The sequence below is a fragment of the Acomys russatus genome, chromosome 32, assembly GCF_903995435.1.
Source record: "Acomys russatus chromosome 32, mAcoRus1.1, whole genome shotgun sequence".
Lineage (NCBI taxonomy): Eukaryota > Metazoa > Chordata > Mammalia > Rodentia > Muridae > Acomys > Acomys russatus.
The window spans coordinates 48,707,110-48,729,021 of NC_067168.1; the positions used below are offsets into that span (position 1 = coordinate 48,707,110).

At 46.8% G+C, this 21,912-nt stretch overlaps 1 pseudogene; it reads left to right on the forward strand.

Annotated features, from left to right (window-relative positions):
- Positions 1-19,719: 19,719 nt before the first annotated feature.
- Positions 19,720-20,098, forward strand: LOC127184027 (60S acidic ribosomal protein P1-like; annotated as a pseudogene).
- Positions 20,099-21,912: the final 1,814 nt, after the last annotated feature.

Here is a 21,912-nt window from a genome sequence, read left to right on the forward strand (position 1 = left end):
CGGGGAGCGGTATTCTCTAGGCTCTGTGAGAGCTAGGACTATGAGGAGGCACTACACAGAGCAGCTATGGTCATGGGCTACTGCGGTAGCCGGAGCAGCAGGCATACACTGGAGGGCCCCTCTGGTCTCTCTCCCACCATGGACATCTCTCTCACTGTCTCCCACTGGTAGGCCAAATCAGAATCAGCAGGCACCAAGCCCCCTGGCTGCGCCATCCTCCTCATGGGCCTTCCAGCACTCAGAATAGAGCAGCGAATGAGTGAGGAGGGGTAAAGAGAGAGCAGTGAGAGGACCCAGGGACGCCTTCCCCGCGGAGCTGTGTGCTTAAACCACATTGATTATTCATTACTGCTTTCCACAGACCTGTGCTTAAGTGGCAGCTGGAGAAAATCAGGTTTTCCAGAAGGAACATCCTGGGAAGAGTAATGATTAGCTACTAAAAGCCAGACTCCATGAAATCCCAACTCTGGGATTAAATGTTCACTGGCCCCAGGTATTGGAGAGCTTCCAGAAGGGCAGAGGAACAGGCAAGGATGCTAGGATGCTTCCAGCTCCAGGGTTGGCAAAGACTGGTCAGTATTTTCTATAATGGTAATGGAAATCTTGATGCAATGAACAGTGTTATAATTTTCCAAGTAAATTTTATACTGTCAGGTCGTGTTAGCAAGAGGGTGATCTCTGCCCCCCCTCCAAAAAAAGACATGTGACATCCTGAAAGCCTGGAAGGTCATTAACTGATAATTATCTAAGCCTGATTCCAAGAGCTTAGGAGATTACTGCCTAGCAGGAGGCTTTCTGATAAAGGGCAGAAGCATACCTTTTCCCTCCCACAGGAGTCAGTCCAAACAGGCCTGCCAGTCACCTGGACAGGAAAGTGGTCTGGTCTAGAAGCTTTAAAATAGTATGAAGCCCATCTTGCTGCATGTAAAAATTAAAGTAATGATAGAATACAAGGTACCAGGCAGATATTGTGTCATACAGAGTTTAATGGATGAGCATTGGGGGGGGGGGAAGTAAAAGGGGGAAGGGGTGCCCCAGAAAAAGAGAGAAATAAAGTAAGGGGGGGTAGAGAGAGAGGTAGAGAGAGAAGAGGTAGAGAGGTAAAAAATTAGAGAGATTGCCCCACGGGGAGGGTCTGTCTTTTATATGGCCCAGGGCAGGGCCACGCCCCCCTCGGCAGGTAGGCAGTGACATCACAGGTAGGCTGACTGAAACAGAATCCTGACACACCGAAGGTATGGACTGGCACAGTGGTCTCTCTGGCTGTGGTTGACCCTCATCCCACTAAAGTTGCTCTCTCTCAGTGGTCTCGTTGGCCACTGCCCACTATCATCCCTTGAGTGTCCTGCTTTACTCTGTGAGGAACCTGTCAACCTACATGTCACATCTGAATCCTTTGAGCTGAGTTGAGGATCTGAGAGGAGACCAGAGACCCAGTGATAATGCCACGAGGTAAACTGAGAACAGCTTGAAACCTCTGCCTGAGGAGGCTTCCAGGCAACGGATAGAGTAGGTGGGCCTTAAAGCTCCTGTCAGTTCCAAATAATTATGGTGTTTTAAAGCCAAAAAGAATTTGTTGACAACTGTGAATGTTATTTAAAATCTGTGGCAGGAGAGATGGCTCAGCCGGTAACGGCACTTGCCACTAAACACAATGACCTCAGTTTCCTTAGTGGGACCCACATGATGGAAAAAGAGACATGACTACTGTAAGTTGTTCTCTGACGTCCACGTGTGTGCTGTGGCATGCCCATGCCCACACACACACACACACACACACACACACACACACACACACACACACACACACACACGGCCAGATATGACTGACAGTCATGTAAGAAAATCTTCGTAATCTCAAAAACCAAGGACCACAGGGGAGGAGAGGTCGGCTGTGGGTTTTGCTCAAGGCAGGCAGATGGTCAGATGCTGTGCTGCTGAGCTGGAGGAGCCTGTGTCGGTGAAACCGTGGGGAGGAGAATGAGCACGGGCCTGCAGAGTAACAACAGCCTGCCTTTTAGCTCTTACAGTCTTATTAGAAAATTGCACTGGCGAGACCCCCTGCCCTCCTCTCCCTGTAGAGCATGTGGTCAGCTCTTCCCTCCCCTCTGATTACCCTCATTTTGTAGCTCAGAAGTGAACTAATCAGAAGGCCGCCTTTGCGCAAGCTACTTCAGGCGCAATTTAGAATCTAGTGTGATGAGGAGAGTTGTCAGGAGTGCTCAGGAGTGCGCGGTTGTAAGGCAGCTTTTCAAAAGTAAATGAACACTGCTGCGGGTCCAGGGGTGAGGGTAAGAGGCGTGGGGGCGGGGAAGGGGGAGGAGCTGGGACACCGCCCACCATCCCTTTCCCTACCCAGCTCCTGCCGCGAGGAGAGAGCTAGCTAGCCTTTCCAACCTGCCCAGTGCCGGTTGCTCCTGTAATAACCCCGCATTTAGTGGCCCAAGAAGACGCAAGTTAATTTTGTTTGTTTGTTTGAGACAGAGCCTCCTATAACCCAAGCTGGCTTGAAACTCATTAGTATGGAGCTGAGACTGGCCTTGAGTTCCTCATTCTCTTAGGGATTATTTAGGCCTGCACCACCACCCTCGGTGACAGGTTAGTTTTCCTAAAGCTCTGGATTTCAGAAGCTCAAAGCAAGGTGTCAATAGAGCTGTGTCCCACTTGTTTTTCTTGTCTTTCCCAGAGGCTGCCGTACTCCTCTGAGAACTCATCTTTCTCACAGTGCATGCCTGTGACTCTAACTCTCCTGCCCTCCTCTCTCCCATTAAGGATCTTTGTGAGCACTCTTGGCCCACACCTGAGTAATCTTATTTTAAAGTCAGCTGGTTGGCAACTTTAGAGCCCTTTGTCAATTACGTTAATGCACGTTCTAGGGCCGAGGGCATTAGAATGTAGAGACATTAAGGGTCACGTGCTGCCTGCTGTGGGTTTGCTATTTTCCAGGAGAGAAGCTTCCACATTGCGTTTTGTGCAAACCAGAGACAAGCTGGTCTGCTGAGATGACCTGAGAAGGGTCACGGCTGGAGGGAAGGGCTGTTCCTCAGCCCTGTAAGGAACAGAAGGGAGACTCTGACCCTCTCACTAAACACTGCTGCTGTCTCAGATGGCATCAGAACACAGTGATGGCTGAAAGTTAGGAGGCAAAACAGCATCCTGATTTCAAGATCAAATACACATTTATCCCTCGTCTTTCTCCCCAGTGGTGGTAATATTTTGTGGGATTGTTATAGAGTTTGGCCACTGGGAGAGCTTCAATTAAATCAGGGAGGAACAGCATCAGGCTTAGCCAACAGAAGATAGAATTAACTGAGCAGATTCAGGCAGATGTACATGGGTCATGCAGACTGCAGATGGAAGGAGAAGGTGGGAGATGCTATCAGAGGGGGACAGGAGGGAAAGTAAACTAGAAATGTCAAATGCTTGCAATCTTGCTACCAGGATACAGAGGGCAGCTGAGAACACCAGTGGGTGTTCAACCAGACAGGGTTAAGGTTCAGTCAAGGATGGACTTTCCCGCCTCCACTCTCTGGGTTGCCCTGACAACCTCCTCCTCCTGGTATTGACATTAGAGTGAGAAAGAAGGAAAAGCAGACAAATGAAGAAAACAGTAATTAGAGGTGGAAGCAGCTGTGGTCTGGCTGGTTTTATCTTGGAAGAAGCTCCAGAGAGGAACTTGAGGGTTGGGAGACAGGGAGGTTGGGGCTGGTGCTGCAGACAGAGGCATGAGGACGGATGGAGGGAGGGACACACTGGTGACATCAAGTCTGCATGCCAGGGATGTGGGAGGCATCTCTTAGGGGTGTTTAGGTCCAGCCAGGGCGTATACACTGAGCCTCTCAAGGGAACCCTGAGAGCCACAGACACAGGAAATGGTAGATACAAGTTCTTCCATGGCTTCAAACTCAGCGTGTCAGGCCAGGTCACCTGTCTCCTTTTTATTACCCAGATGAAAAGGAGTAAGGGGGACAGAAAAGGTACAATGGCTGTTGCTACTTTTCCCTTTCCAAATGAGGAAACTGAGACCACAGAGGACATTAAGTCACGTACTCAAGATCACAAAACTAAGGTGGTCACGATTCTAAATGGGAAAAAAAAAAAAAAAAAGGATAAAAAGGAAAGGGCATGACTTCTCCTAGGTATGATGGAGAAGAAAAGTGATCATATGTGGGAGAGCCTAGCCTGAGACAGGACATCTGAGAGAGTCCAGGGTGGTCGTGCACCTGAGCCCTGTGAGGAGAAGGGGAGGGGAGCTAGGGGCAGCAGCCAGGAGGCCCAAAGGTACCAAAAATGGCGGATAACCAAAACAGCTGGACTAGACAGGGAAGAGCAGCCAGGCTCCTGAGGCTGGAGAAGTTTGGGGTAGGGGGCGAAGTATGCCAGGCAGGAGGGTCCTGAGACAGGTAGGGGGTGAGGTATGCCAGGCAGGAGGGTCCTGAGACAGGTAGGGACTGAAGAAGGGAGGTTGGGAGGACTTGGCAGCCAGGTCCACTTTGATGTGTTAAATAGGCCTTTGTCCCAGGTTTGAAACTTAACAGATGTGCTGGGCGTTGGTGGCACACGCCTTTAACCCCAGCACGCAGGAGGCAGAGGCAAGTGGATCACTGTGAGTTCGAGGCCAGCCTGGTCTACACAGAGAAACCCTGTCTCTAAAAACCAAACAAAAACAAAACCAAAATGAAACTTAACAGGTGCAAAACCAACTCGGGTCAGCTCTGAACATTCTTGGGCAGTTGCTTCGCTGTGACACACAGTGTGACACACAGTGTGGCTCTTACATTTTAGCTCGTATTAGAATCCCCTGAAAAACAGTCCCACGCCTGTAGTTCTTGACTCAGCGGCTGTGGGGTTTGGCCAGATAATTTGTATTTCTTTCTTTCTTTGATTTTTTTTTTTCAGAATAATTTTGACTTTTATTTCATATGCATGGATTTTTTTTGTCTGCACATATGTCTATGCACTACATGTATGCCTTGCCATAAGAGGGCATAGGAGGGTATCTGCTCTCCTGGGACTGGAGTTATAGCTGGTTGTGGTGATTGTGTGGGTTCTGGGAATGAAACCATCCTCTAGAAGAGCAGTCAGTGCTTTTAAAGTCTGAGCCATCTCCTGCTGACCCTGAGGTCCATGAGAGGGAACACATTCCACAGTTCTGAGCCAAATCTGAAGCAAGCGTTTACTAAACCCTGGCCGGGATGACGGACTCTGGCCAGGTCCATCCTGGGGTTCCCAGGGAATGACAAGGAGCCACGTTTTGCACAGACTCCAAAAGGCACAACCACAGGGCCACCATATTCCCCATCGGGTCCAATCAGCAAATATACATTCTGCCTACTTCCTGCCTACATACCTCTGGCCACCTCCAGTCATCCAGTATAAACCAACTTGTATAGGGGAGAAAACACATGGCTTGTAATTTCCCAAGAACCACAGCTCCCAGCATTCCAGGAAGTTCTCTGTCCAGGGCAAGTGGGGCTCACAGATTAATTTAGGCTACACAGAGTAACAAACAAACAAACAAAAACAGATTAACTTTGGCTCTTACACTCTCTAGGCCCAAGAATTTTTGTTTGTAACACGTTTCCAGATGGTATTGATTTGGTGGGTCCTGGGACCATACTTTGAAACTGCTTACATAAAGTTAAATTTACACTTAACCCTTGGACTTTTTAGTATATTCTTTGTGAGATAAGTGGAACCCAGTTGGAAAGCCTCTGTATTTGTTAGTTTGCTTTTCAGAATTACTTTAGCCCTAGGGTAGGGATAAGCCTCTTCTGGCTTCAGGCAAAGAAACTTCCTTCAGATCTCTTCACATGAGGGCTGCACCCAATGTTTTCTGTGTTAGTTACTCTTCTCCTTGCTATGATCAGTTATCACAAGAGCTACTTAAGAAAGGAAGAGTTTATCACAAAGGGATACAATCCATCACAGAGGGGGAGCGTGGCAGCAGGGACATGAGGCAGTTGGCAGAGGGGGAGCGTGGCAGCAGGGACATGAGGCAGTTGGTCGTGTTGTCTCTGCAGTCAGGAAGGGGGTGTGCTGGCAGTCAGCTCACTTTCTCCCTTTATTCAGTGTGAACCCCCAGCTGTGGGACAGTGTCACCTACTTCAGGGTGGGTCTTTATTTTTTACCTAAATCTATTTCGAAGCCTCATTACAGATACAGCCAGAAATCTGTTCCTGTGATTCTAATCAACGAGGCAATTCAGATAACTCATCACGGAAAACCCTATAAACGGGGCCAGAGAGATGAGCCAGTGGGTAAGTTCCCATCTCATGAATCTCCAGACCTGAGGCCAGCCCCGCAACCCCATGGTAGAAGGGAACAACTGTTGTGCAAGTTTTGGTTTACAATATGTAAACATGTTTTTTGTTTTGATCCCAGCTGTGGGATAAAGGGCTGGCTCCAGTTTGTCCACAGCTGATAACTGCCTCGGGAGAGGGCGTGTGATCTTTGTCAGCTGACCGCTGCCTTGTGCAGAGGCGTGGTCTTTGCCAGGGGGAATAAAGGCCAGACCCAGAGAAAGACTGGGGCCTCAGAGAAAGAAGAAGGCTGTGGTGCTTCTCCCCTGCTGCCCCTGGTTGCTATTGATGCAGTTTGAGAAGTTGGAGGCACCCTAAAACAAGGATTGGACTTGCCCCAAGGAACCTGATGGCCCTAAACAGCAGGAAGCAGCTAAGGAGAGCTATGCCCCTTCTCCCCACTAACCTACCTTCTCTCCTAGGCAGTGTTGGGAGGTTGGAAGGGATTGGGATGGGGAAGGGAAAAAGAGTGAAGAAAACCTAAAATAAAAATAGGTTTTAAAAATACACCAACAAAGAACCAACTCCCAAAAGTTGACCTCTGACTTCCACACATTGTAGCATACACATGTGTATATTCACAGACATATCACACACACACTAATAGCAAATAATTTGTATTTTTGTTTTTTCAGGACAGAGTTTCTCCGTGTAGTCCTGGCTGTCCTGGAACTTGCTCTGTAGACCAGGCTGGTCTTAAACTCATAAAGATCTACCTACCTTTGCTTCCCAGGTGCTGAGATTAAAGGCATGCACTACCACCACCTGACAATAAACAATTTAAAAAAGAATTATAAGCAATTGAAGTACATGATGTTAGATTACTGTTTGTTCTTCTACCTTACTGTATCTTACAATAACCATTCATTCATTCATTCACTCATTCATTCAAAGGTCTAAACTCAAATCCTAATTATTACATAGCAAATACTTTACACACTGAACCATCACCAGCCTCTGCCTTATAGCTAAACCTCTAGTTACATGAGCCAATTTCTGTTTGCTGTTTTTCTGAGAGCCATGGCTGACACTGGTAAACTAAAGCAGTACCCCTAGAGCAAATGCCACAGAATACAAGTTTTTTGATAAATGCTAGTAAATTTTAAACTATTAAAAAAAAATGCTTCTGGGGGCTGGAGAGATGGCTCAGAGGTTAAGAGCACTGTTTGCTCTTCCAAAGGTCCCAAGATCAATTCCCAGCAACCACAGAGTGGCTCATGACCACCTGTAATGAGATCTGGTGGGCAGGCACACATGCGGGCAGAATGCTGTATAAATAATAAATAAATTTTAAAAAATGGTTCTGCTGCCACTTATGTTTGGGAAAGCCTTTGTTAAAGGATGCGTTCAGATCTCTGCTGAATTGCTTCCTGTAACCTGGCTGTGTATCTTGCTGTACAGGAAGTCTGGTGCCTTGGTGAAGGCTGCTCAGGGCTTATGGCAAACTTCCTAAACAGTGAATCTTTATTCTGTTTTGAAAGTTTTAAAAGATCTTGTTTGGCCTCTCTTTCTGAGGTTCTTGTTTACTTGAGACAGATGTCTCCTTGGGAACGGAATTCCCTGTGTTGGTGCAGCCTTGTGGCTCCCATGCTGTGAGCTGGGGCCCTGGGAAACCTTTCCTAGCCCTGGCTGCAGGAGAACGAAAACTCCTTGCTTCCGCTGGAGCAGAACCAGCAAATTGGCTGCTAGAGGATGTTGACAAGATGCTTGTGCTTACGTGAGCATACGTTGGTGCAATTCCTGGGGTCCTCAGCTCAGGACCATTGCCTCGGCCTGCTGTTGGTGGGGCACAGGTGCCAAGGAGCTGAAGACACCTCAGCCAGCTCTCCAGAATGCCAGGACTTCACTTTGCTGGCTGCAGGCTACTCATCTGCCTACGCCCCCGGTTAGGGAACTTGGAGAATAATCAGCCCAAAGAAGTAGGGAAAACATTGGCATCGCTTCTTCCAGGATGCCTTTCCAGGTTTTTCCTCCTCCTTCCACTTCAGAGGGAGATGTGTGTCCCCTCCGAGTTCCTCAGTGACCGCGCTTGGCGCTATCACGGGTGATGGCAATTCATGCATCCAAAGTCTTCTCTGGATCCCCAGCAGATGCTGTCTAACGTGCGATACTCAGATGTTGTATGGATCGACAAGTCTGTTCCTGTGTCACTAGGTCACAGAAATGCAGCTGTTTGGATAGGGATAGTCTTTGCCTCTGGATATGCTGAGCAAAGGTAACACGTAAGCAAGAGGCGGGAGGAGAGGTGAGTTAGGCACTCTTAGGAAAAAAATTCTCTTTCAAGCACTTTTGACAACCTTTACTTGAAGAGCAGGTGATTAGTTCCAAGTGGTTTAAATGTATTTATTCAAGTGGATTCAATAGGAATAGTCCCTGATTGGCAGAAGCTTGTTAACACTCCCTTTACTTTTTGGCATCAGAAGAAATTCACTTCTGCTTTGCTTTCTCAGGCCCCTTCTTTTTTCTTTGAGGCAGGATCTTGCTAGTAGCCCTGGCTGCTGTGGAATTCAAGATTTTTCTGCCTTAGCCCTATGAGTACTGTGATTACATGCTTTTTTTTTAAAAGTTTCACTATTTACCCTGATAGGCCTTTGCCCCAACAATTCACAGAATGGATAAGGCATCAGTGGTCAGGCGTCCTGGCTTTCCTTCTGCATTGCTCTGACGTTGCCTCCAACTCGCACGACAGCTTTTTGTTATTCATGGTGTGATCCTTGCACGGGTGCTTGTCCTCAGCATCCAGGGAAGTTGTTTAGAAATCAGAATCTCAACCCCATCCCAGGCCATCTGGTCCCTGAGTTATGCATATGAATATCCACATTGGATGTAGATGACGTGGGGACTGAGCCAAGAGAAAATGACTAAGTACATGCTCTGCGCACTCCATCCGCACTGGAAAGTCAAGGCCTGGGCTACATCTGTGTGCTGCACACCCGGCAGCTCCACTCAATCCCAGGAAGGAACAGCCCATTTGTAGCATCAGTCTGTGGCTACTGAAAGCTTCCCGGGTGTCAAACACTGCCTCAATTTTTCTGTGTCCGCTCTCACTTGATCCTTAAAACAAAAGCTTTGCTCATCCTCTTCTGCAGATAAGAAGCTGAGGGTGACAGAGATGAAATAGCTCCTTATTCTCAGTAGTCCCTGGCCTGTGACAAAGGTTCTACAGCAGAGAGCTGTCTCTGAGGGACAGATTATTCTGGTTTTTAAACAGCTTCAGAACAGCACAGTTGATGGTAGGCTGCACTGTGGCGACTGCCTGATGGTTTTGACTCACTGTGGCATTTCTCTGCCTGAGCAGAGAGCCGAGAAGATAATGTCTCATTGCCTGCCCCGCCCTATGCATGGCTCTTTCTTCTGGTTCACCTGCCCCCTCCTCCTCTTGTCCTCTCTCTCCTGCCTCCTACTTTCTGTCCTTTCTTCAGTTCTCCTCCTACCATGAAAACCCACCTTAACCACTGTCTTTTATCCTTTCCCCTTGGGCTCCAATAGAAACTTTAGAGACTGATGATGGCAAAGGTTTTGTTGTTATCATTGTGTAGTCAGCCAGGAATTGCTGTGGCTGGCATTTATTTGTTTGTTTGTTTACTTACTGTTTTTTTGATACAGAGTCTTACTCTGCATCCCAGGATGACCTCAAACCTATGATCCTCCTACCTCAGCCTCCTGAATACTGGGATAGAAGCTTAGTCCTGGAACCCTTGGTCAACGTGTGCAAGGCTCTGGGTTTAATCACTATTGCAGGAAAAAAAAATAGATTTCAGGGTTCTCCTTAGGTATATATTCTGAAGAATGAGTAGTTTAAAAAGCAACAAGCTACAGAGCTATGTTTGGCACCGTTCCTGCTTAAGGTGTGTTCATAGTCACAGACAGGCAAAGCAAATCCAACGAGTTCCTTGGCCACTGAGAGATGAGGCACTTATGTCTGTAAAAGTAACCTTTATTCTCCTGGCTCAGTTGTTGTCTGAGAGGCTCACTGCCTCTGTCTGCTGACCTAGACCTAGTCCTGGAAGCTTCCAGCCTCTCTGTACAATCTTATCTAGGCCTAGAATGTTTTCAGCCGCTGAGACTTACTGCTTACCCTTTCTAGTTCTTTCTAAACTCTGGCTGGCTGGTTCAACTCAGCTGCTCTGGCTCAGACTCCTCTCCAAGCTGACTGATTCAATCTGGTTTCTCTTTTGGGCCTCTGACTGAATTGCTCTGCCCAGCTTCAAGCTAACTCCAGCAGTCTGCTCTAATCATCTGATTCCTTCTCATTTTCTGGCTCACTCTGTCTTTACCGGGAGAGTGTCTGTAAAACTCCGCAAGTAAAACAGCCTCTGAATTCCACAAACTGAACTGCCTCAAACTCAACTCCCCCGCACTGCCTCTCAACTCACTGACTCAGCTGAACTGCCTGAACAGAACTGACTAGAACCCAGATATCCGCATGCCTCTGTCTCCTGGATTAAAGGCGTGTCCGTATTCCAGCTGGATCACACAGACCTAGAAGGTCTTGCCAGAGCAGCCATGTTCCGAATTAACATTCCTCTACATATGTTATTGCCATCAATATCAGCTGACCAGCTCTCACAGTCCCTTCAAGTGTCCAGAACTCATTAAATTTTTTCATACATTGCTACTCATGCCTTCCTCACTTTGACAAAATACCTGAGAGAAACAATTCAAAGGAGGGCACACTTAACTTTGCTTCATGTTTTTGGAGGTTTCTGTCCATGCTGGCCTACTTCCATTACTTGTGGCCTGTGATGAGGCAGAAAGGTATGGTGGAGCAGAGCTGCTCACGGCTGTGGTTCCAATGGGAAATGTAGGCTTGGGCTTGAACACGTGGTTGTCTGTGTGGGGAGTTTAGGGCACGTCCAGTTCACTCTCTCTGCTTCATGCCTGTATTTGAAGGTTTGAGCTCCAATATTTCTGCTCTTGTTCCCGTGCCTGCTTCTTTTTGATATGCCTTCCTCCCATGATAGACTCTTACGCCTCTGGAATCATAAGGCAATCATTTTAAAATAAGTTGCCATGGTCATGGTATTTTATCACAGCAACGGGAAAGTAAATTGTACACACATCTTTGTTTTGTTTTTCGAGACACAGTTTCTCTGTGTAGCCTAGGCTGTCCTGGACTCCCTTTGTAGACCAGGCTGGCCTCAAACTCACAGCGATCTGCCAGCCTCTGCCTCCCGAGTGCTGGGATTACAGGCATGCACCACCACGCCCAGCCCTGTATACACATCTTACCATGGCCAGGAAGCAGAGAAGGCAAAGGAAGGGCCGGGAGCAAGACATAGCTGCAAAGAGCTTGCATCTCCAATTAGGTCTTGTCTCCACCACTTCCCAGGGATGGCTCAGCTCGTTGGTTAGAGCAGAGCTGTGTGTGGTTGGATCCACTGGCTGAGGGCCAAACCTTCAGCCTATGAGGCTTAACAACACACAATCTCTATACCCCACAAACTGGACAGAGTTGAAAACTGAGGCCTCTCTTTTCCTTGTCTAGTACGTGACTGGGGTGGAAAATAAGGCGTTAGATCTTTGGGATCTAGTTGAATGGATAACTAGCTTTCCTTTGTGTAAAATTGCTGGACAAGGTCAGCAGGGCATGATCATTTGATTTCACTCATTTACTGACTATTTGGGGGGCTGGAGAGATGGCTCAGTGGTGAAGAGCACCACCTGCTCTTCCAGAGGTCCTGAGTTCAATTCCCAGCAACCACATGGTGGCTCACAACCATCTATAATGTGATCTGGTGCCCTCTTCTGCAGATAAAGCACTCATATGCAATAAATAAAATAAGTCTTACAGACTATTTGGGAAGACAAGACACACAACACAGAGGCAGCGAACAAGGGGTAGCTGAAGCAGGAGGATTGCCGGGAGTATAACGCAAGCCTATTATTGTGGTTTAGATATGAAATGGCCCCCATATGCTCATGTTTTTGAACAGTTGCCCCACCACCACCAACCAGTGGGTGTCACAGTTCAGGAAGGCTGTGAAATATTCAGAAGGTAAAACTTTGGTGAAGGAGTGGTCACTGGAAATGGAGCTTGGTGGTTTTGTAGGTCACCTCCATTTCCTGTTCATGCTCTGCTTCCTGCTGGAGGATTCAGTGTGACCAGCTGCCACCTGCCTGTGCCCCTGTGCCTAACACAATTCCTCCTCTGCGTTGTGTCTTGTCAGGCATTTAGCCACGGCAATGACAAAAGTCAGTACTGCACTTACAAGAGGGGCTTAGGCCAGCCTGAGTTATAGGGTGAGATCTTATGTCATTATAAGCTAATAAAAATACAAGAGATCCCCAAACATGGTACGACTAAATGCCAGATTCATGGCAGAAATGTAGATCAGTACAGTGTGTTCATTAAAATGCGGATGAATTGCAGACAATCACCAAAATACGGACAAGAGACACTTGAGACACTTGGAAATAAATGTGTGTTGTCCTTAGCCTCTTCTTAGCCTGATAATAACAAATTGTAAATACCTCTAGGCCAAATGTAACTAACACTATTTTATAAATTCAAACTTTCTTCAAATAAGATTATCTGTTTCCAGAAGCAATCACAGGCCTGAGGAGATTTGCAGCACTTGAAAGGATTTTTTTTTCCATTCTCTTTTAATGAACAGACTAAAACTTAATCCCAAGGTCTGTCTCTGTGTCAAAGGATAATTGTGGTGTGAGTCATTCCAAGTGGGATATTTTCATGTGTACTTGAGAATCATAAGGCTTTGGTACAAAAAAAAAAAAATGCATGACGTTTTGAGAGTTAATTAAGGAGCTGATGTTTGGTAAAGAATCCTTTGCACTATGGGCTCTCAGGAAAATAAGAGTCTCGTACCAGGATGCTCAGAGCTCATCTGCTTGGTAGCAACTTGCAGAGAACTCCCAGTCTCACCTCCTCTTTGCTGCCTCACAGAGGCGATGATCCCGAGGTTTTGGCCCATGAAGGAGGAGCTTAGCCCACAGGTCAGGAGGCACCAAGGTGGACGCGGCCTGCGGCGGCTTGAATAAGAAGACTGGCCCCCGAGAGTCAGGTGATTGGAAACTTGGTCTCCTGTTGGATGGGCCTGCTTCGGTAGGTTTGGGAGGTGTGGCCTGGCTGGAGGACGGGTCGCTGGGGGGTCGGTTTTGAGAGCTTGAAGACTTGCACCATTGAGGCTAGAGGTGTGACTTCCCAGATATTCCTGCTGCTGTGCCTACTTCCCAGAAGTGATGATGGTGGCCTCTGATATCCTCTGGAACTGTGAGCCCAACATAAACCTTTCCTTCCATAGGTCACGTTGGTCATGGTGGGTTTGTTTTGTTTTGGGTTTTTTTGTTTGTTTGTTTTTTGTTTTTGTTTTTGTTTTTTGAGACAGGGTTTCTCTGTGTAGCCCTGGCTGTCCTGGACTCCCTTTGTAGACCAGGCTGGCCTTGAACTCACATTGACCCGCCTGCCTCTGCCTCCCGAGTGGTGGGATTAAAGGCGCGCGCCGTCTCGCCCGGCCGGTCGTGGTGTTTTATGGCAGCCACAGAAAAGTCACTAATACCTGGCCCATCCAGTCCCCAAGCCTTTCCTCGGGGGCAAAGGTGACAGCTGACTTTGTTGTTCTGCTGAAGAATGAGGAGCTAGAACTTTACTAGGGCCAGCAAGAGCACTGGCCACGCTCAGGGGCCAGCAAGAGCACTGGCCACATCCGAGGGCCAGGATCGAGATCTCAGCACCCAAGTCAGGCAGCGCACAGGCACCTGTAACTCTAGCTCTAAGGCATTGGCTCTCAACCTGTGTACCATGACCCCTTTGGGACTTGACAGACTCTTTCACAGGGACCATATATCAGATATTTTTTATTACAATTTATAATAGTAGCAAAATTACAATTATGAAGTAGCAGTGAAAATAATGTTATTGTTGGGGTCATCACAACATGAGAAACTGTATTGAAGGGTCACAGCCTTAGAAAGGTTGAGAACCATGGCGGGGATCTGGCAGCCTCTTCTGGCTTCTGAGGTGTGTACATACACTCAAACACACACACAAATAAGTAAACAAATGCAACTTAAAACTTTATTAGCACGTAGCCAGGCATGATGGCTCCCACCTTTAATGCCAGCACTCAGGGAGGCAGAAGCAGGTGGATCTCTGAGTTCAAGGACAGCCTGGTCTACAAATAGAGTCAAGGACAGCTAGGGCTACACAGAGAAACCCTGTCTCAAAGAAATAAACAACCCCCCCAAAACCACCCAAACAAAAAAACCAAGCAAAAATAATTTTAGAGGTGCTCACAGAGTGAAACACATGACTCAAGGCCTGTTTGGACCTTAAAAAGGAGCACCTAGGGCTCATTCTGTGGAGACCATGGCAGTGACCTTCAGGGTAGGCAACCAACAACAACACTTTAACCTTTCCTTATGCTTGTGGGGAGGACAGCTGGTTATATGGGGTGAGGGCCAGGTGACACACTTGTTGCTTTTTCAGACATTTTGTTGTTTTTGTTTTTGTTTTTCGAGACAGGGTTTCTCTGTGTAGCCTTGGCTGTCCTGGACTCGCTTTATAGACCAGGCTGGCCCCGAACTCACAGCGATCTGCCTGCCTCTGCCTCCCGAGTGGTGGGATTAAAGGCATGCAGCACCATGCCTGGCCCGCTTTTTGAAACATTTAACTCCCATTCTTCACGCAAAATTGTCCAGCAAGCACAAAGAGGCCTCTGGCTTTAGTGGGTAAGAGCTCAGACTCTGGAGCCAGAGATCCACGAGACATTTCACAGCCGTGCCGCTGTGCTGGCTGGTTTCACATCAAATTGACACCACCTAGATTTCATTTGGAAAGAGGGACTCTCAGGGAAGAAAATGCCTCCCTAAGCCTGGCCTTTGGGTGATTGTGCTTCATTTTCTTAATGGAGGTTGGTGTGAATCTCCAAGCCCACTGTGGGCGGTGCCCCCTCAGGGCAGGTTGTTGGGCTGCGGGCTGCGGTGTGTAGGAAAGCAGGCTGAGTTGGGGCTGGAGAGATGGCTCAGAGGCTTAGAGCACTTGTTGCTCTTGCTGAGGACCCAGGTTCACTTCCCAGTACTCACACGGTGGCTCACAGCCGTCTGTAGCTCCATTTTCAGAGGATGCAATGCCCTCTTTGGCCTTCAGTGGCACCACGCCCACATGTGGTGCACATGCATACATGCCAGCCAAATAAAATAAGTAAACCTAAAAAAAAAGTTTAAAAAAGCAAGCAAGCAGGCTGAGCAAGCCTTGGGGAGCGAGCCAGTAAGCAGCACTGGCTCATGCTCCAGCTCCCTCCTGAAGGTTCCTGGCCTGTTTAGGTTCCTACCTTGACTCTCTCCAATCAGGGGCTGTGACCTTTAAGTATAGACCAAATAAACATCTTCCTTCCCAATTTGCTTTTGGTCATGCTGTTTTATCATGGCTATGGACACCTTACTACATAAGTCAGTGGCCTTGAACAATAAATAGTCATAGACTCTGAGTGTTTCAGTTTCCTTAAAGTGCCCCAATTTCTGCAAAATGGTGGTGGTAGCTGCACTGTCCCCAGTCAGATGGATGGTGGTTCTTTTGTTCTACTCAGAAGAAATCATGGCAGGCCTCAGATATACCAGGAACTGTCCCTCTAAGTGTTACAGTTCTCATGCAGGCCTGGGGCATAGAGACCCTAAATTTTGGAAGTGTTGCAGTCCTCTGTTCAGTCCTTGGGTATTAAGAGCCTAAGCCCTGGGCAGCAGCCTGTGGTCCAAGACCTTGGTCCTATGACTTGGCATCTCTCTGGAAAACTTCTGGTGACTGTAGTGTCTATGAATTCTACTCTCTGGCTCCTTGTGTCCTTTTGCCCTTCTTTAGTCACCGCTCCCCCTTTCTCCTGTCATTTATTTTCACATCCCTTCTCCCTGGCTTGGTTGCTCTTGAGTGGTTCAATTACTCCCTCAGCCACCAGACAGCGACTGCCTCATCTCTTCTTCAAATTCAGAGGCTTGCTGTTGAGATGACTCAGGGTACCCAACTCTGTGTTTGAGATCTGTTTGGGACCCAGTATGCTGCTCAAGAGTGGGGGTACACTGGATGATTGGGGTCACTCAGGTATAGACACCCATTTTTGATCAGCTACCAAGTGGGTCTGGTACTGGGCTAGAGGGGGCATCCGACGGTCTTACATACAAGACATACCTGCAAGATCTTTATCTATTCGGCTGACAACAAAAATTGAGAATGCACATCTGAAACATTTGGTCTTTTCTTTTTGCTATTCTTTTTGTGCATGTCTATAAGTGACCTCAAAAGAAACATAAGTCCTATCAATTTTGGAGTTACACATCGACTTTAGCAAATAGAGAGCCACAAATATATATAATCTGTAATTGGTGGGAACTTATTTCATATTCTCTATGCAAAAAGATCACACTCAGCTGATGTGACATCACATGCTTGTAATCACAGCAGTCAGACCGCAGACCGTTGGAGAATCTAGCAACTTCTAGAATGTTCTGGGCTATATGGTGAGACTCTATCTCAAAAATCTAGAACAAGGGCCAGTAACTTGGTTCAGTGGGTTAAGGTACTTGTTGCCAAATCCGACAGCCTGAACTTTATTTCTAAGACACACATGGAGGAAGGAAAAAAAGCTGACTCCCAAAAGTTGTCCTCTGACCTCCACACATGTGCCATGGCTGAGCACCCCTGATACAAATAACATGTAAATGTGTTAGCGATAAAGACTGGAGGCTGTTGGGAGAATTGGGGAGGGAACACCTAGTTTGGAGGATTGTAACAGGTACAGGGTGCTGTGAGGGAACACGGAAGATACTTGAGAGACCAGGCAACAAGAATTTTATGTGGAAATGGGAAAAACCTAGTCTATATATAGAAGATGGTTTTACTGCAATGAGCAGAAAACTCTCAGTAGATTCCAATTCTGGTTCTAGAAGTGGGTTGGGAGGAGAGAGAAAGAGACGGAGGGAGAAGACCAAGCTCTGCACCATGGAAGACGACACGAGACAGGGAGGGAGGCAGGAACACACAGGTAAGCGAGGAACTGAGAAGGCGAATTGGAGACTGTCATTGTGTTCCTAGCCTCTGTTACAAAGCCTGGCTCCCATGGGGCTGTTTAAGTGAACATCACAGCAGAGAGGAAATCACAGGATGGTAGGAAGTGAGGACATATGGGTGGGAGGCACACAGGAAGAAAAAGGGATCCCCCCACCCCATTTCTATGTGTGGGAGCCTATTGCAATATGGGAAAAGTGGCAAGCTGTGAATTTTGACCTTTGAGTCAAAAGAGCCCTGGCTTAAGCCTCCCACTGGGTGAAGCATGGACTTTAACAGTGAGGATCAAAGTGCTCGAAGAACTCCACTCCTTTTTCTGAGAAAATCTAATAAGCACGCTGATGACCCATGTTTACAGTCAAAACACATCTTGCCTTCTTTAGGTCTATGTTTAGTAAGAACTCCTTTCTACTCCTCTGGATCTATGGTCTTAGTGGTCAGCGTTCCTTCCTGATCTGTAACCGTGCCCAGGGCCTCTCCTCAACTACATCGCCATCTAATGTCCTAAAGGAAACTTCCTTGGGTGAAAATAACCATACCAGGGACTGGCAAGATGATCTGACTCTGAGCCTCAAAATCAACTTAAAGGTAGGAGAGACCATCTCTGCAAAGTTGTCCTCTGATCTCCAACAGGAGTGCCATGGCACACAACCCCTCCTCCCCGTATCATGCACAACCGAGGCCCAGTCAGCCTTCCCTCCTGGTCAGGAAAAGAACTGTTCACTGTGTGAAATGAAGTTTCTGGAAAAAAAGACAGACCTGTTTAAAACACTCTGTGAGTCTGACTAAGTGACTATGAGGAGGTAGGACATAAAGGTTGGGAGCCAAATTATTTTGGGCTGTCTTAGCCCCCGAAATAGCTATGCACTGCCAATCCTTATGTGTGACCTAACTCCCTGTGTCTATCGGGTGAAATCCTGTGGGAATGCACAAACAGGCGCTCTCTTCCAATGTCCACACGCCATCAGACAGCATCTGAGCCCTCCAGCAGATTTCTCCGCTTTACTGAAGCCCACTCTCCTGGTGTTTCCTCTGACGTATCAGGAAATTGTCTTGGTTTGTAACTTGCTTTGTTCTATTGCTATAGAAACTTCATGAGTGTTACCAAGTTGGAATGCGATTTTGAGGATAACTTGACTCTGTGTTCTCTGGCACGGCCACTCATATTTGGTTCCAGAATAAACCATTTTTTACTCCCTTTGAGACAACTATCTCACAACTCAGCCTACAATATTTTCTGGCCTTGGTGCCATGGTTTTCTTTACATTCTTTTCAGGCACAGTGGGAGAAATTAGCAGCAACCAGCTCCTTCTGGCCAAGCAAGCAGTAGGTCTATTTCCCTTGGTAATTTCTATTTCCTAATTTTTCGTGGAACACAGGGAAATGAAGTGCTGGGCTATGAGTCAAGATTCTGATAACAAGCAGACGATGGGGGAGGGCTTGGCTTATAGTCAAAGGCAAAAGGGGGGCAGGAGGGAGGGCTTGGCTTATAGTTAGAGGCAAAGAGGGGGTGCAGGGGGGGGATGAATTAATAAAAGGCAAGTTAGTAATGTCCAAGCTTCTTTCCTTGCAAGGCAGGAGCAGGAGTCAGAGAAGTCCAGGGAAGTAACCCGTTAGTTAATACAGGGAAGTAATGGATTAATTAACCCTGAGAAATAACAGGTTGGTAATACTGGGAAACCATGGACTAGTAACACCGGAATATTTCATGCTACTTCGTATGTGTGAAGATTAAAGCAGAACTTTATTATCAGCTCAGCTTCCCAGGGCCCCTTGGGAAACCTGTCCGTTCTCTCTCTAACGCTGACTCAGCTTGGTGGTCTGGAACTTTGATGTGAGTGACTCCACCTGGCCTGGGACTGTTGGCTTCGAGCAGACTGAGACCTTCCTCTAGTTTTTACCAGTCATGGGGAATCACTCCCTGTGGAGACGGTAGAGGGAAGCGCTTTCAGTTTCTAGTTTTTGATAAGATACATATGCCTACAATTTACCGCTTCAGCCCCGGGAGGGATGCAAAGAACTCCGCCCCCCACCCTCCCCACCCCCACCCCACCATCTTTTTACTGTTTGTTTTGAGATGGGATCATTAAGTTGCCCGGCAGCTCTGAATTTGCTGTTCTTCTACCTCAGCTTCCTATGTATTTGGAATTGCAGGCATGCACCACTACTCCTAACTTATTGTAATCATATTTTTGTTTTGCTTTGTATTTTTCACGCAAGGTCTTGCTATATAGCCCTGGCTGGTAATCCTTCTGCCTTAACCTCAGAACTATTTGAAATACAAGCATGCACTACTATGCTCGACTTCGTTTTCTAAAAAGAAAAAGAGTGCTGCCGGCAAGGTGCTCGGTTCTTCGAGGAAGCTAAAGCCGCGTTGGGGTGAGGCCCGCAGTTCACAACATGGCCTCTGCCTCCGAGCTCGCCTGCATCTATCTACTCCGCCCTCATTCTTCACGACGACTAGGTGACGGTCACCGAGAAGAAGATCAATGCCCTCATTAAAGCAGCCGGTGTCAACGCTGAACCTTTCTGGCCTGGCCAGTTCGCAAAGGCCTTGGCCAATGTCAACATTGGGAGCCTCATCTGCAATGTAGGAGCTGGTGGGCCAGCTCCAGCCGCGGGAGCTGCACCAGCAGGAGGTCCTGCACCAGCCACCGCCGCTGCCCCAGCTGAGGAGAAGAAGGTGGAAGCAAAGAAGGAAGAATCTGAGGAGTCTGATGACGACATGGGCTTTGGTCTTTTTGACTAAACCTCTTGTTAACCTGCTCAATAAAAAGCTGAACCTAAAAAAAAAAAAAAAAAAGAAAGAAAGAAAGAAAGAAAGAAAGAAAAAAAGAAAAAGAAAAAAAAAGAAAGAAAAGAAAAAGATGTAACACGCTCTACACAGCTAGCAACTTGTCTCTTTTATCTAATAATGCATCTTTGCAGCATGATCTTTAAGAGTGAAAGGACTTACTTTCATGCTACTGTCTTTGATGTAAAAATAGTTACTTTTCAGAAAAGCAAATGACTTTTAGGAAAATTCCACTTGAAATAATCTTCTAAAAATGTCAATGTTAACTTCACTTTATAAGAGGACAGGGAGATTTTTGAACCAGAATAAGGACAGAGGTTATGTGTTGATGTGAGGTGGGGGTGGGGGAGACATTCTGCTTACATATGGATGCGGGCATTATGAGTCATAGGTTCAAAGTAGGCTGCCCAAAGAGCCTCTCCTCTCTATGTTGCCCTAGACCCAACCCCATGGGCTTGTCCCTAGCACTGCGACGGAACACCAGCGCAGCCTTCCTTTACCCCTGCTAACCCAAGGCCTCTCCTCCCAGAGAAACAACTGAGCTGGAGGCAGACCCACACCTCGCTCCTGATATCCTGTTCTGTCAGTCTTATCCCCAGCTCTGTAGCTAGAAGCCTGTTGTAGTCTACCCTTCCTCTCTGACCCAAAGGACCACAAAGACCTTCTCTTCCAACTTTCCTTTTTCCCAGCTCATCACAGTATCCCAGCCCCACCAACAGGCATCCTCTGTGAACACACCAGCTGAACAGGCCAGAAAAACAGGCAACACACAGCTATCACATTCTCTAAAATCCAGATAGGAAACAGAAACCAAGGAACAAAATACCCAACCAACAAAGACAAATTCGGAAGGCAGCACCTAGGCCTATAATCATCCCAAACCCAGAGGCCTGGACACCAACATTAAAAACAAAAAACAAAACCCCAGTAATAGCAAAGGTAATATGTCTCTACTAGAGCTCAGCTATCGCACTATAGCAGGCCCTAAATATTCTACCTGAAGCACAAAAAAAGACCTTAAAAGCCGGGCATGGTGGCACACGCCTTTAATCCCAGCACTCGGGAAGCAGAGGTGGGCGGATCGCTGTGAGTTTGAGGCCAGCCTGGTCTACAAAGGCCAAGGCTAACACAGAGAGACCCTGTCTCAAAAAACAAAAAACAAAAAAAACAAACAACAACAACAAAAAAAGACCTTAAAATGGCCTTTATGACTATGATAGAGGTCACTAAAGAGGAATGAATTAATCCCTTAAAGAAATCCAGAAAAATGAATGAATTATAATAATAAAAAAAGAAATCCAGAAAAACAGTGTAAGGAAATAAATAAAGCTGCTCAAGACCTGAAATCGGAAGCAGAATCAGTATAGAAAACCCAAAATGAGGAAAATCTGGCAATGAAAAATTATTTAGGAATTTGAGCAAGAACTACAGAGGCAAGCTTCACCAACAGAATACAAGAGATAGAAGAGAGAACCTAAGGCATTGAAGATAGAAGACATAGATATATCAGTCAAAGAAAATATTAAATATCAAAATCCCCTGACACAAAACATGCAGGAAATCTGGGACAGTATGAAAAGACCAAAACTAAGAGTAATAGGAAAAGAGGAAGGAGAAGAAACCCAGTTCAAAGGCCCAAATTTTTTTTTCAACAAAATCATAGAAGAAACATTTTCTAACCTGAAGAAGTTGCCTATAAAGGCACAAGAAGTGTAGAGAACACCAAATATATTGGACCTAAAAAGAAAGTCCCATTGGCACGTAATAATCAGAACACTAAACATACAGAACAAAGATAA